Here is a 15,414-nt window from a genome sequence, read left to right as displayed (position 1 = left end):
GGAAGACAACGAAAATCTGTAAAAGGTTTGGTTTTGCTTGTCTGTGTCTCTTATTGAGAGTCTTTCACTTTCAACTTTATTTGGGGATTATTGTCAATCCCCGGTACAAATCATATCATGGAATCATGTAGCTGGGACATTGGATGTGTTCTGCTAATGCTCAAGGAAGATCCCCTGAGGGAACCATTGAGTGGAGAGAGAGAGCGAGAGAGCACGAAAGAGAGAGATAGTGAGGGAGTGGGAGAGAGATACGGGCGGAGAGAGGGAGCGAGACAGAGTGGAGGAGGGGTGGAAGAGAGACAGAGAGGGAGGGTGGCAGCAGTCAAGCTGCACTTCATCCTGACAGATCTCCTTTACACACTAAGTTCCTTGTTAAAGAAGAGAAAATGGCACTCAATCTGGAGAAATCCTTTTCTCCTGCTGCAGGCCTGTCAGCTAGTGGATGAGTTGATACAAGCAGAGCTCTGTCTCTCCCAGCTCTGCCTGGCACACAGCTACACTGCTGAACACAAACCTCTCTATCTTCAATTAACACACCGTACTTGACACATACTGTAAAATGAATCATACCATGGCATGCTGATTTCACTATCTGTCACTTACAATGTGCATTTATCTGGTCGTTGAACATTTAATATGATATCAGTTGAATTTGATCATGGCATCTCCATCACTGATATGACGCAAATGGTAAACACACTGTGACACAACCGTTTCATGTTCTGTTGTTGTTGTTGTTATTGTTGTTGTGTATGAACAATTCCAATGATGGAGGGCATGGCTTCCTTCTGTCTAACAGCAAGCAAGGGTTAAACTTGACACCTTATTAGCAATGCTGTTGATATACTCTATATGTATATCCTGTAGTACAACACATTAATCAATGAAATGTGCAATCCTACAAAGTGCATTAAGTTAGATTTGAAAGGCGAGAAGAAAAGCCATTTTTATTTGAAGTCTGAAGTGTTAGCTGTTCAGTCTGCATGTTCTCATCTCCCAAGATTACCATTTGCACGGTGTGTGTCAAGACTACTTTTCAGAAATCTCAGTAACAATTCAGATTCAATCGATAAGGAGTGACAGTTTATTTTAAAGGCTTAAGACAGGCCAAGAAAGGAACGACTCAAGCATCAAGTGGAGAGGAATGAATTTGTTTTGTATTTGATTTTTCCATTAAATTTATCACCACTTTAACCAACCCCTTCCCTCTCTCTGTCTCTCTCTCGCTCTTGCTCTCGCTCTTGCTCTCGCTCTTGCTCTCGCTCTTGCTCTCGCTCTCTCTCTCGCTCTCTCTCCCACTCTCTCTCTCACTCTCTCGATCACTCTCTCTCTCTCTCTCTCTCTCTGTCGCTTGAATCAACAACAAGGCTGTAAACTAGCTGTCGATTTCTCCTCGCTGCTTTCCATGTCATCACTTTCATCCATTTTGGATCGTTTCACACCCTATACCCACAGTGCTTTTAGTGCTCATATGTGACCTCATGAAACAATGGGGTAAAGGTGTCAAGAGACAAAGTCCTGGTGCCCTTTAAAACACTTCCTCATATTTGGAGATTGTTGCGAAACATCCTCTTACGAAATCATTCAATATGTTTAGTTCAAAATCAGATGGTTAAACCATTACCACATTGTCAGGGGAAACCACCAGAGGTTCCCAGCAGTTGTGCACTTAACACACTACTAGAGAACTACACTGAGACTACCGACCTATCTCTCTTATTACAACAGATCTCAGAATCCTCCCCTTCTTAAATCCTGGGGTCACTGAGGCAGCCAGTCAGCAGGACAGACCAGTCAGAGAGCCAGTGGCATGAACGGGACAGAAACCAGCTGATGAAATTCATCCATACTTCTCACTTATGATGACATGATTGATTTTCCTTCAGAGTGCTCAAATGTAGGATTGTCTTCCAGCCCTGTGTCCTCCATCCCACCTCAATCTGTCCAGTCGTCCGCCCTGCTACCGTCTAATGGATAAAGCCTCTGTCTGTCTCAGACACGGAGGAGAGAGTTGATGTGTGGAAGAACAACTGCAGCGAATGAAGGGTGAAATTTGAAAGAGCAATTTTTCTTCTGTCAATCTGCCGTCAAGAGAGCAACTTGACCACCAATCAGTGGAGTCGATTCAGGGTTCATAGTTCTTGAGGGAGTTTGGAGAGACAGCGCCATATCATGGCATTAAACAGCCAAAAGGGGTGTTTGAAGCGGGTGAGATAATAGTTTTTTTTTTCTTATGATTTTTAGGCAATGACATACCTTCTCTGCCTTACTGAATAAATAAATTCACACACTAATGCATAACATATCATCGTCTATAATTAATGATTCTGAATATGGAAAGTGCTATCATCTAGGTGCTTCAAAATACAACCAATTAAACTTGACTTAATTATTAAAGGTAGAAAGTGAGGGAATGAAACATGCTTTAAAAACTCCTGCTTCCAGTCAATTATGATAAAACTTTAATGAGCCTGGATAGAGAGCCATAAAAACTGATAGCCCCTCTGTCATGAATTATATATCCACATCGATTTTTTTGTTTCTTTGCCATACGAATCGCAGGTAATCGTATGTTACCACATGTAAAGTGCACTTCCCTAGCGAGGATAAATATTAACTATCAAATATATATGAGGTGTATGTGCATTTACGACCGGGCTCCCGTGGAAAATGAAGCAGAAGATATGTGGAGGCGAGGCCCTTGGGAAATGGAATAGAGGGTACCATATCAGACAGAGAGAGACCATTAGCAGCAGCACCCGCTTGATATGTTGCCTAGTTAGCGTCACATATAGAGGAATAAATATGTATTTTATTATTTGTGGTTGCCATCATGTCTCTCCTAATAGACAGGCGACGTGGAGTTTAAACCACATTATCCTCCAGGAGACCATCGCAATTACTCATGAGAGAAAGGGCTGATGTGTGTACAAGGCAGGTCACTGCTGTCTAAATGAACACAAGCAATGTGAAATGGAGGAAGGAATAGTGGGGGAGGATGGGACGTAGTTGCGGGGGGGGGATTGTTGATGGAGAAACCCCTGAGTTGTGTGTTATGGATGTACACTGTGCTGTGTGCTGATTCTGTAGATGAACAACCACATAGGCACTTTTTTACATCTCCTTTCATGATCCTCTTTCCGATTCAGTCAACACCCTTTCTCTTCTATCTATCTGCTTCTTCTCTGTCTGCTTCTTTTATAGGATGACAACAATGCCCACCGATCCTGTTTAGTGGACCTCCCGCTGAAAGCTTGTGTGTCCCGCTGTCGCTGTCAAAGTCGCTGTCTCGTTGGACACTTGCTGGAGGTGAAAGGGGCACCAACCTGACCACTGTGACGCCTGGTAAACCCCCCCCCCCCCCCCGACACAAGTGGCTCACCTCTGGGTGAATTGATAAACTGCTGCTCCACTTCATTAGGCCGACAGAGCAGGCTTAACGAACAACACAGAGTGACTGTCACTCTGAATACATTACTCACGCCTGGGCATGAAGGACCACCGCAGCATTCCTCGCTGTTTCTGCCTCCTAGCCTACCTTATCACACGTCCAACCACTACACCACAGTAAAACTACACCTAAAACTCGTTCTCTTTGTATCAACGTCTAGAGGATGGAGAGACAGAGTGGTCTTGGGTGTTATTGAATATAAATATATCATGACAAGTGTAAAGAAAATCCACCATTTGGCCTATTCACAAAGGCAGGGTTGTAATGCAGCGCTAGGTGAGCGCTGTCCTTGACGTACACACTGGAGGTGGAGGTGTCAGGGGAGAGCTCACTGGAGCGAGAGGAGATTTTTATTGTTGCCCAGCCCTTCCGCTTAAGTGCACATGACTGGGAGGAAGCGGGGACCTGCAGATCTGACCCCTGCCCATGTATATTTAATAGGCCATCGGTTGGCCAAGGTAGCGCTCTGATCAGGATTCAGGAAGGAGCTTTGAACCCCGCTGTGTATACCTGAGCGTAGAGCCTCAAGCTGCTCTCCCCAGCTGTGTCAATCCCACAGCACTGTTAATACAGGCTTACAGACAAACCAACGGGCTACTACACTACTACCGTCTAATGACTACGGAAAAAAACACAACAATAACAGATGGTCCAAGGTGAACTGTCTATGACCATGCAATGAGTGAAACAAGAAAAATAAAATGATACATACTGTAACCCTTGCTTTGTGAAGTAAAATCACACCCACCTAATTGTACCCTAGGTTTTCTGTATGAATTACAAAAAAGCCATCTCACGGTCACTGGACTGTGCACAGCTACAAAAATTGTAGGAATAAAAACAAGGTGTCAAACAGAAGAGTATCTCTTGTCCTCTAACAAGGTGCGCTTAGAGTCAAAGTGTGTGTGGGCAGCTTCGGGGATGGTTAATTTAACAGGCAATTAGTTTGCAGAGGTGCTATTGACAGGCTGGACTGATGTTTGTTCAACAGCTCTGGGTGAGTTCCACGCTACTCTGCTACGTGACAAAGCACCGCTGACAGGAACGGAGCTCCTGATCTCTGTGGAAGAGCGCTCTGTTAGGGGGTGAATGTGTGACAGCCTTGTGGAGAGAGGAAAGGGAGAGAAAGAGATATGGAAGACAAAGGGATCTATAAGGCCGTCGTTATCAGACAATGTTGTTACCCCCAGTTTTGTATGCCTTCATTTGAATAGTTTGAGGAAGATGTCGCTGTTTGATTGTGGGAAGAGGTGTGTAATCTTATGAGACACACACATTTCACGTACACATATATGAACAGATATACAGACTAGTTTGACTACTCGGAAATGCACACATACTCCGATAACACCTAACTATATTATTACTGTATCAACAAGTAATCCTTCCTTTGTGGAAGCCATTGCCAAAACCAACCCAATCCATATCATTATTTTCAAGTGTCTTCACGGAGTTAATGGAGTACTGAGGCGGTAAACGTTTACCCTCTCCCTGTCAGCAGAGCACTGGTCCGTGTTGCAGCCCAGACGACTGAACATGCCCCCCCCCCCCCCCACACACACACACACACACTGTGGACACACTGTATGAAAGGTGGCATGCAGGTAGATGGACAGGCATTGTCTCAACCTGCCAGCCATGGTCCTAGCCTTAACATTGGCCATTCAGATTCAGATCCAGAAATTCAGATTCAGTGTTGATTAGTCACATGTACAGGGTTGCAGGAGTGATTGCAGGGTACAGTGAAATAAATAATTAAAATTATATAGTTTCATTTTTTTTTATATATATATATATATATATTTTAAATCAATGGAGTCATTACAAAGTCGAATAGGATGTGTTTGCTACCAAAGCAACAAAGATACAAAAATTATTATTCACGTAGCCAACTTTGGATTGTACTGCATCTATCAGAGTTTCCATGGGGCTTTAGGAAATAAGCACTAATCTATGACTGGCAATGTGGAAGCATATTCTCCGGTATAGCAGCATATGCTAAATATCTCTTCAGCCACACAGATGCCTAGCTGTAAAATAGCTCCTCTGTCTGGGTATCTGTACCACCCAGATGGGTCCCAAGCTGTGCCAAACCGCTCCTCGTCAACAGCTATGAACTATAGTGTCACATGGCCAACGGAGAGAGATACTGGGTCCTTTTCTGTATCGCCTTCGCACAATGGAGCCTCGCTGCCCCATGCATTATCTGAACCTAGTCTGCCTCATCTGCTCCCAGTGTTGAGACTTCCATTCAGCCAAGGGAATACTGAACAAGATTTTTCTCTGGTTTAGTTTGAAAAGCTCTAATCTGAGAGAGCTGATTTGGACGTGCATGTGGGTGTGACTGAGTGAGGCAGACTTCATAGGACAAATGGTCATGATTCATTGAGTTATTGGTTTCCACCCTGTTTTAATCGCTCCGGGCCCGAGCCAAAAAAATCGTGGAGGTTTCCCGAAAAAACTATTTTCCACCACCGTTCAGCAGATTGGAATTTGTGTGTGAGTGCCTCTCGTCATTCGAGGTGTCCTTCACAGCTTCAGGGGCCCTAATTCAAACCACATGGAGGGCAGCGTCCGGTTACGGACCTCTGCAGGGGGGCCACGCTCCCATTGGCTGAAGCAGGATGGGAAATGGTGTGTCTCGATAGAGGAGACAACAAACAGATCTAAGCAGGAGTCACAACATGGCCTGCACACACACTCATTCACATGAAGATAAATATACATACATATGTACACATTCAAATATATTATGCACATACACACACACACACACAAACTGCTACACAAGTTTACACTATGGGCCTGCAATGGCTGATTACTTGACATGATGGAAGAGGAAGTGTTAGTCTCTTTAATATTGCTCCTATTCTTCATTGACAAGCATATATATATTTTTTGCTTTTCCCTACTGACTTCAGAGTGCTGAACTCCATTTATGAATGATCTGACATATTTTTTGCCATTTTTATGACAGGAGTACTCAGAGGAAATTTCAAGGCACCTTTCTCCTGACAAGTAGAAATATCAATATTTGAATAAATTGCAGATTTGGATCTCTTCACATGGATGCACTCAAGCAAGTGTGTGTGTGTGTGTGTGTGTGTGTGTGTGTGTGTGTGTGTGTGTGTGTGTGTGTGTGTGTGTGTGTGTGTGTGTGTGTGTGTGTGCGCGTGCGTGCGTGTGTGCGTGCGTGTGTGAGTGCGAATGTGGAAAGGGGCTCTTTTCATTCTGTTTCCACGGTCTTATCCCCCTGAGCCCGCAGGCAAAAATCTGTATGCAGCATTTCATTAGTGGAAAGCTCCACTGAGTGACATGAGAAGCACACCTCAGTGTCGACCTGATGAAGTTTACTTCCCTCAAACGACAAAAAAACCACTTTGTAAACAGGAAGAGAGGGTGATGGCAGAGCAACAATAAAACATCAGGAATGTTGTTTCACAAAGTGACAGGCCAATCTGTACACAAATAAACTATCTTTGAAAAAAATGCAGCTTTAGAGACATTGGGGGACTACGTTATGTTTGGTAGAACTGACACGAGAAAAATAATAGCCAATTGTTATGTATGACAAGAAGAAAACACTTTGGTTAGGAAAAAGCATTTTCATTGGATGATTATACAGTTGTTCTACATACTCTTTATTTGTATGAGAGGTCAACGTTCAACAACCACTGTACTCAGTCTTTCTGACTCCTTCTGTTCCTGGTGTTTTGCATCTTAACTGAGAAAGTCCTGCCAATCTGTCTTACGCTGATTAGCTGCAGTAGCTGCCATCCTATCTGTGTTTCTGCTGCTGATGATAGATCACTAGGGAACCTACCATTCAACAAAACACACACACACACAAACACACACACACACACATATATTTCAACCCCGTTTTAGAGGAGCCTGAGAAAAGGCTAAACCATATGAGGTTGCTCAGGTACCAAAGAGGTTGCGACCTCTTAACCCCAACACTGACCTTCCTGAACTGCATGTCATACTTTCACCTTTCCCAACAGAAAACAAAAACAAATCTTGTCATGCACCTCTGTGACTGAAAAAAATAGCCTTTTTTGCAAGGCTGTTCTTTGACTATTGTAGACCACATGACCTGAGACTTTCCTGATAGTGTCTATTTGGCACTTGCACAAGAGAGGTGAAGCCATGTGGGTTGTCCATTTCACTCCACATAATCTCCTCTACCCCTATCTCTCTCTCTCTCTCTCTCTCTCTCTCTCTCTCTCTCTCTCTCTCTCTGCTCATTCCTCGTTGTTTGCACAACTTAATAGGCGAGCCTGGGTAGATTCCTATTATGGAATCTCTGGGAAAGGGTTGTTATCCTGGATCTCCATCTGGAGGAGCCACTCACTCTGTCCCCCTCCTTCAATCTCACTGTGTGTTCTGGTGAAGCTACACTACTGCTATGTCTTTCACTCTCCACCGGTTACAATGAGATTGTATTGTCAGGCCAGGTTGACCCTATTCGAATCGACAAGCCATTTCAATACCAAAACACAACAGTGGCATTTGAATAAAACCTTCTCGGTAGCAGACGTGGCACAACAGGTCTCAGAGTGGTGCGGAGGGAAAACAATACAGAGACCAGTAGTTTTTCCTGATCTGGTAACCTAACCAGGTCAAACTTTGTAGCTAATACAGTATTACGTGATTCATCTGTTGTAAAAAAAAAAAAGTTATAACATGGGCTGTGATGGGACCAGAGTTTTTGTAATCATGGTCACATCCTTTGAAAAAAAATATTGGAAAAACTTGTGAACTTGGGTAGGATGGAAAAACCTGTCAAACTGCAGCAAACTTGTACTTGTTCTTATGAATTATATTTGAATAAAGAAGGATTAGGGGGTTTCCTATACACAGACACAGAGAAGGCAACATGATTGGACAATAAAACTCACTGGGCTGAGCTTGCTTTATCCAGGTTTACATTGTGTTGTCCTTCCCTATGCAACTGTAGGCCTAATAAAACATTTCCTCACAGTCTGTCAGCTATTGTGTTTATTGATTAATTCCAGTTAATCATTTGGGATTGAAAAAGTCTAGGTTGCCTAGTCAGCCCAAGTTTGAATATAAACCAAATTCTCACAAACAAATGGGCTATAATGACACAATGTTACCACTTTGTTTACCCTGGCTAGAGGGACAGGGCGCAGAGTAGGCTAGACTATGCAGCTGCTGTTGATAGTAGCCTACAGTTGATCAGAATGAAAAATATGTCTCATTTCCATGCAATACAGCATGTCAGATCTCTAATGTTTAGATGTATAGGCTGCTACATTTATGGAAGAGTTTTTGCTTGTGTCTTTTGGGAGTGATGTGTTATCCCGCTTGCTAAATAAATACTGGAGGAAAGTGGAGAGCGGGGTGCCCGGCCTGCATGATCTGTGATTTCCGTTAATCTGATTGGTCAAGACATGCAAAGAGCCTGCAGCAGCACTCCGATGTGAAGGACAGAGAAAGTGTGTGTGAGTTGACAAATCATGAGGCAAATTGGTCTAAAAAACAGCACTTTGCCCCTCTTTTTAATGCATTGTCTCAATATATTTTATTTTGTGTCGATATATGCTATTAAACTAAATTAAAAGTGGTTGAAAAGTGCTGTGGCTAATGCCGTCTCGCCACACGTTTTCCGGCAGCCCCGTTCGGTAGTCTGAAACAATAGGGAGGTCTCAAGAACACTTGTTCTTATATTGAAACGGTTTAGATCTTACAAGTATCCTCTGAAAATGGTCAGGTTTCCTCTATCTGTCAAGGGTCTATCAGTTCACGTATGAAGCTGCCAAAAGCAGAGGATATGGTCATTTAGACTGATAAAGATTACACTCAGGTCAGCCAGTCAGTAATCCCCACAATGATTTGTGAAGACAAAGCCCACAGGTCAATAGCATATACCTCATCCCATCAGAGTGATCTGCACGTGCATAAGGGTCGAACATAATACGATGTGACTTAAACCATACAATGAGCAGAGAAAATAAATATGCTAAGAGCACGACGGTGGACTGGCAAGGCCTCTCGGACTATGTCATCACTCTCTCCTGTCTGTGCAACGCTCCCCATCCAAAGGAAGGGCCAGTGATTATGAGGGCTCAGCTTCCCTCTAAGAAAGCAAACCGGAGCTGCAGTCCAAACAAGGCCAGCCGTGAGGGAGCAGAGCAATGCCAGGCAGCTCAAGTTTAGCGTCGCCTCCAACCTGGCTGGCCCGGTCCCTGCATTAACCCTCAGTCAGCCTCTCCAGGACAAACAAACAACCAGTACATACACAGGGACAACCAGGCGAGAGACGGTGCCACAATCACTGAGGAGGGAACTCTGTTGAATTTGCTTTATCACACAATGTAATGAGTTCCAGACTGGCTGGACCAGGGCTGGTAAAATGTGCCGTGCTGTCCTGTTGGTCCGGCCTGAGTTTAGAACCAAACAGATGGGGAGGTATCCCAAAAATGTGCGCTCCCTCCAGGGACATGTGGTTTTCCCCATCATTATAAAACTGTAAACTCCTGGATGTCAGAGATTGGGGATAATATATTTCAGATGTCCATGGGCCTGCGCCGGGACTCGGACCGGCTGGATGGGAACAGTTATTTTACAGAGGGTCGGGGGGGAGGACTAAGACATGATCAGGAGCTACTAAGGCTGCTCTATACTCAACACTGGGCTCTAATAGTGAGGGTGTGGGAGGGAGAGAGCATGTCTGTGTATGAGGGTGGGATAACGAGAGGCCAATTCATATCAAGCCACAGGAAGTCTTGTCATTGTATAACATGTAGAAATCAATCTGAAGTGCACATGGCTGAACCCACATTTAAAGTCTAAAGCCTTCCATTTAAATTTCAGACAGATTTGACATGACAGTTATACTTCCCCACTGCAATAGAGATGTATGCTAATTCAGAAACAGGGCAGGACTTCTTCAATACATGACTCATAATAGAAATGTTGTCCCATTAAACAATTGTTATTGGTTTGTTTCACATGACTAGAGTGGATCGTCGTTTCACATGACAGGAATGGATCGTCGTTTCACATGACTGGAGTGGAACATTGTTTCTGTTGTAGCACTTGATGGTGTACACTAACCATGTTGTCATGGTTTCAAACCAAGAATACATTTTCCTTTCCTCACATATTTATATTGCTCTGGCCCCTGCATGGTAAAGGCACAATGCTGTTTTTTCTTCCACCGCATCGAATGTGGTGCTGAACAAGCATAGGAGTGTTTTTTATTGTAAATCAATAGTGATTGATTGGCAGCTTGGGTGTTGAATATGGATCAATATTACACCGGGCTGTAGAGGAGATCTGATTTCAATTGGCAAGAGGAGCCAGCAGCAGGTTTCCATCAAGCGGTAATTCAAGACATGGGGACATAAGACAGATGGATTGATATAGACTAGCCAGGACCTTTCTTGCCACTGAACCAGCACAAGGAAATTTCTGTCATATATCATTAACGCAGTTGGGGCCGGCTGTAAAGGGGGAGGGGGAGGAGGTCAAAAGGACCACACCACTCCACAGGGGAAAGGAGGCTCATTGTAGAATACAATAATATCGTTTAAGAAAATCTAATATTACCCTTTACAGTAATATAAGAATTATGAGAATCTGACTACGCCACCAAAATAGATGTTGAAGTGGATTGTTTTAAATGCAACAAGATGGTTTTCATTTACAAAGACAAACGTTTTACAACAAATTTTTGAACGCATATTGAAATATTTTCATAGCTGTTAATAATTCCTGATTTCAAACAATAGTAACTAGGTCCTTAAACAGAATACAAATGTTCCCAGACTGAATGGAAGATGTGTATATGTAAAAAAGGGGGGGTCATCCTTACAGTTATCATATCTACGTGATTTGTGGACAGAGGGCAAAAAAGAAAAAGGAGCTATACTTAGAAATAACTTGTCACTTTTAATAAATGACACTGGTTCAGGACTTTCTCTGGGGCTTTCCCTCGGATCTATCCCAGGCACCCCTGGGGGCCATCGGAGCGACCAGAAGACCCGCTCGTTTCCTCGAGGTAACTGATGACCCCATCCCACAATTCCCCATCTTTGTCATGTGACCCCACGCCATGGGAGCAGGACCATGTCCAATGCAATCCTCCTCCGACTGCATCCCATCCTAATCTCAGCCATGTCACACTACAAATTGCTACATTCAGAAAATGGAAATAGATTGAGGTGGAGATGGAGGGAGGGATCGAGAGAGAGAGAGAGAGATGGATGGGAGGGGTGGGTGGAGTGAGTGTGCATCGACAACCGGTCCCATAAGAAAAGTAGTGGAGGAAAGAACGACTCGGGAGATCCCGGCGAGGAATCACATCACGGCAAACATATTGATCTGATTTACAAAACCTCCAGCCTAATGCGAAACAAATGGCGTGGGCGTGAACTGGTACTTAACCATAAAACCCCAGCATTACTCCATCTCTGATGGAATACCACATATATCCCTCACCAGGGCCTAATGTGCTGTTTTACGGCCAGATACGACTGAGGTTGACCCAACAGTTAGTTTGACAATTAGGGGGAACCTAATAAGGATTTAATGGGAGTGAGAACATGCCAAAAGAAAGAAAGGAAATATTTTTTCAAATGGATAAAAGCATGTAAAAACAGTACGACGGGTGACCTAAATTTGATTCATAGGAGCCGAGGATGTTTGAAAAAGCATTTGTACCATTAACGCATTAAGAAACCAAACAAAGACTAAACAGCTACAGAGTCTAATTATAAAGGACGGCTGTTAAACATTGGAGCTAGAGCGACATTTTATTTAGGTTTGATTTCATTTTCAAGTACAATTTTCATTGTGTACTGTATTACACTTAGAAATTACATTTCTACAGCATCACAATATATAGTCATTTCCAAATATTATGCTTGATTGTAATCGTCTTTTAGAGCAACTTAATGTACAGTGTTACCATGGTACTCCACAGAGTTATTGGATGTAATAGGAGACAGTGAAACCGAAGCTGGAAAATATAAACTATCAAAATTATTACAAAGAAATATCACTTGTTTTATAAATCAAAAATATGTGTGTGTGTGCACAGGGGTGCAAATGTACACATGCATGTGTGTGTGTGTGTGTGAGTGAGGTCCAGTGTTGCTCTTTGCCCATGCCTTCATCCCATCGCCCCAGACCAGGCCTTTTTCTGTCAATGCAGTGAACCAAGGGAGTAAAATGGGGGAAAAGAGGGGGAGAAAAGGAGAGGGGGAGAGGGGTTGTCTCCATGGACAGATGGACTGCTCTTTCTCAACACATGTGGAACCATGTTTCGTCTTTCAGTGCAGTCAAGCTGGAGCCGAATCCCTCACTTTGTTGGTCCAGACTTATTTCTTGTACAGCACACCCCTCTCTCTCTCTCTTTAATAAACACACACATCTCCTGCTCTCTCTGCACACATGTTAAAGTCATCACCCCGGCTCAGCACTAGTAAAACACAACACCCCCATCTTCTGTGCTGTTGTCAAGTCTTGCCATTAGCTGATGCCCATGGGGAATCCTACACAAGTGAGGTGGGTCTCCCCCGTGTACACCAGGCACCATGTTACCTTCAGACGCCACTCATGTGAACCCAAACATGAGAGCGTCATTTGGAAAATATAATTTATACTGTGCGTCTTTGTACATGTCTTGACATTTACAAACTGTGATAAAACCGACATGAGGGAGGAGGGAATAAAAAACAGAACAGAATAATTTGAGGTCATGTTTTGCTTAGTGAACAGTATTACCCAATCCTGGATGTTGGAACAGTGGGAAGGAGTTTCTGGCTCCAAGGCTGCAAAGAGGGTCTGGGTTTCATTTTTCGGCAAGTGCAAGCCAACAGAGAGCTGCCAAGTACAGGTTTCACTCTCAACACTTCCTGCTATTCCTAATCTGGCTCAAAAGGAGACACTTTCACTCAAACATCACTCCAGTCCAGGGTGCAGTGGCCAGTTTCCTCTCTCCTTTCTCACAGGGTGTCAAAAAACTCACGTCTGTCAAATAGGTTACACTGAAAACAGACATAAATAAAACACGGAGATGGAAATATTGTTGAGGCATGAACATGAAAAGTTTGAGTGAGTGAGTGAGTGAGTGAGTGAGTGAGTGTGTGTGTGTGTGTGTGTGTGTGTGTGTGTGTGTGTGTGTGTGTGTGTGTGTGTGTGTGTGTGTGTGTGTGTGTGTGTGTGTGTGTGTGTGTGTTTTTCCCCAAAGGCAGCTACTTTAATTGACTGCATGTTCACCATCCCCGAACCAAGTCCAAATCCTCTACTGAATGATACAAAGAGTCCATGAGAAACACCTCCAGTATTGAACACAACAACACAACCTGTGCATTGCTCTGCACCTCTGCATTGCATAATTATCACTTGTGGATGGATGGTGAATTAACACTACATACAGTTTATAGTGCAATGGAAGATGCAGTGGAAACATGTAATTTACTTTAGGTGGTTCATCAATCAATCATAAACAGACCTCTCTTTACAGGTTATCAAAACACTGCCTCTTATGAGAACACCCCCCATTTTTTCATGTGTAATTAAAATGGTCTCTGAAATCCTCTTTGACAGTCCAGGGCTTAGCCAAAAATGTAAATGACATTAAAGGAGACAATGAATTTAATTTTGCTTAATGTCCCCTTTCGCTGATTCTCATTTACATAGCATTTCCAACGCAAAAAGCTGACCTTATAAATACTGGCATTTGTTCAGCTTGGGAGTTAATCACGGTTTTGCAAAACCCAGATGGGAACACACCACCACACCAATTTTCGTATTTGTTGGTAGAGAGAAGAGAAACCACATATGAGATGGTCCGACCCGGGAGTCTTTTGTTGCTGACAAACAACTCAACAACAAGTGCACTGCACTCTGGGATATGACCTCGTAGGTGTTCCACAAATAAACAATAACGCACAGTAATTTAGAAAATACAGCGCACTAATGAGCGACATAGTGCAAAATTTGCATTAGGCCAAAAAAGTAATTGCATTAACATGTGAACAGGTGTGGAGGCCTTTATAAATGAGCTAAATGAATAAAACCCTTCCACAGCACAACCATGTGTGCTGATGACTGAAAAAATAAAAAATAATAAGTCAATGTCATGAATTATTCAGTGGCTGAGCGGCCTCCAGAGGTCAGCGCTCTTTGACCTTTGTGACAGGAAGTGAAAGGGAGTGCGGTTGAAGCTGGAATAAGCGGAGCTGACATGATTTGGTCTGGTCCACAGTCCTCCTTTCTGGATGGGAGCGTAAATTGACACGGATGTTAAGCTGTGTGAACATACATTCAATTCAAAATTCATGTATGGGCAGCCAGAGCTCTGAAAACACACTCCCTCCTCTGCTATCCTCACCTAATCTGCTGCATCTCCTCTGCGATATACACAACCTTTGAACTTTGACAGAGAGAATGAGTCATTTTCTCTCTTTTTTTCCAACAGCATGTTCCTCTTTCTCATTACAAAATCCATGCGTAAGCCTGGACCATGTATATAATCTTTCACACAGGAGAAGACAAAGTCAATATGCAGGAGAGTGAAGACCGATAGCAGTGCAGGAGAGTCATCACAAATTGAGTTATGTTTGGCACACACAGCTCTACACATACTTTAAATGGGGAAACCAGCTAATCAGATATTGGGCACCTCATCACTATAACTCTCGATACTCAAATTACTGCCTGGATGAGCCCACGCCCTCACTCACTTTAAGGCGCCACTAGCTTATAGATGTGACATCCGTTGCACCACTGACTTCCTAACGGGAAGATATGATTATAACCAACTGCGAAGTACTGTAGTCATAGCAATAGTGATACAATTATTGACCAAATTCAGTAGGCGTCTTTTTGTTTCTGCAAGGGCCAACATAGTTTCCAACATTCTCATTTCCTGATTAGAAGAGGAAAAATGATGCATGCAAAGACACACAGAACACAATAGACTT

At 43.3% G+C, this 15,414-nt stretch overlaps 1 protein-coding gene and 1 long non-coding RNA gene across 9 annotated transcripts in view; one reads left to right on the top strand and one right to left on the bottom strand.

Annotated features, from left to right (window-relative positions):
* The window catches only part of ebf3a (EBF transcription factor 3a), a 73,357-nt gene that overhangs the window by 49,301 nt on the left and 8,642 nt on the right, over nucleotides 1–15,414 (bottom strand). The window lies entirely within an intron of this gene.
* Nucleotides 1,742–4,168, top strand: LOC149985649 (uncharacterized). Its single transcript, XR_016497195.1, has 2 exons — nucleotides 1,742–2,208; nucleotides 3,205–4,168. It is a non-coding gene; the product is annotated as an uncharacterized LOC149985649 (long non-coding RNA).

This window comes from Oncorhynchus mykiss, chromosome 1 (assembly GCF_057628025.1).
Source record: "Oncorhynchus mykiss isolate SJ-2025 chromosome 1, ASM5762802v1, whole genome shotgun sequence".
NCBI lineage: Eukaryota > Metazoa > Chordata > Actinopteri > Salmoniformes > Salmonidae > Oncorhynchus > Oncorhynchus mykiss.
The sequence above is the reverse complement of the archived record's forward strand: the minus strand, read 5'-3'. Positions and strand labels throughout refer to the sequence as shown.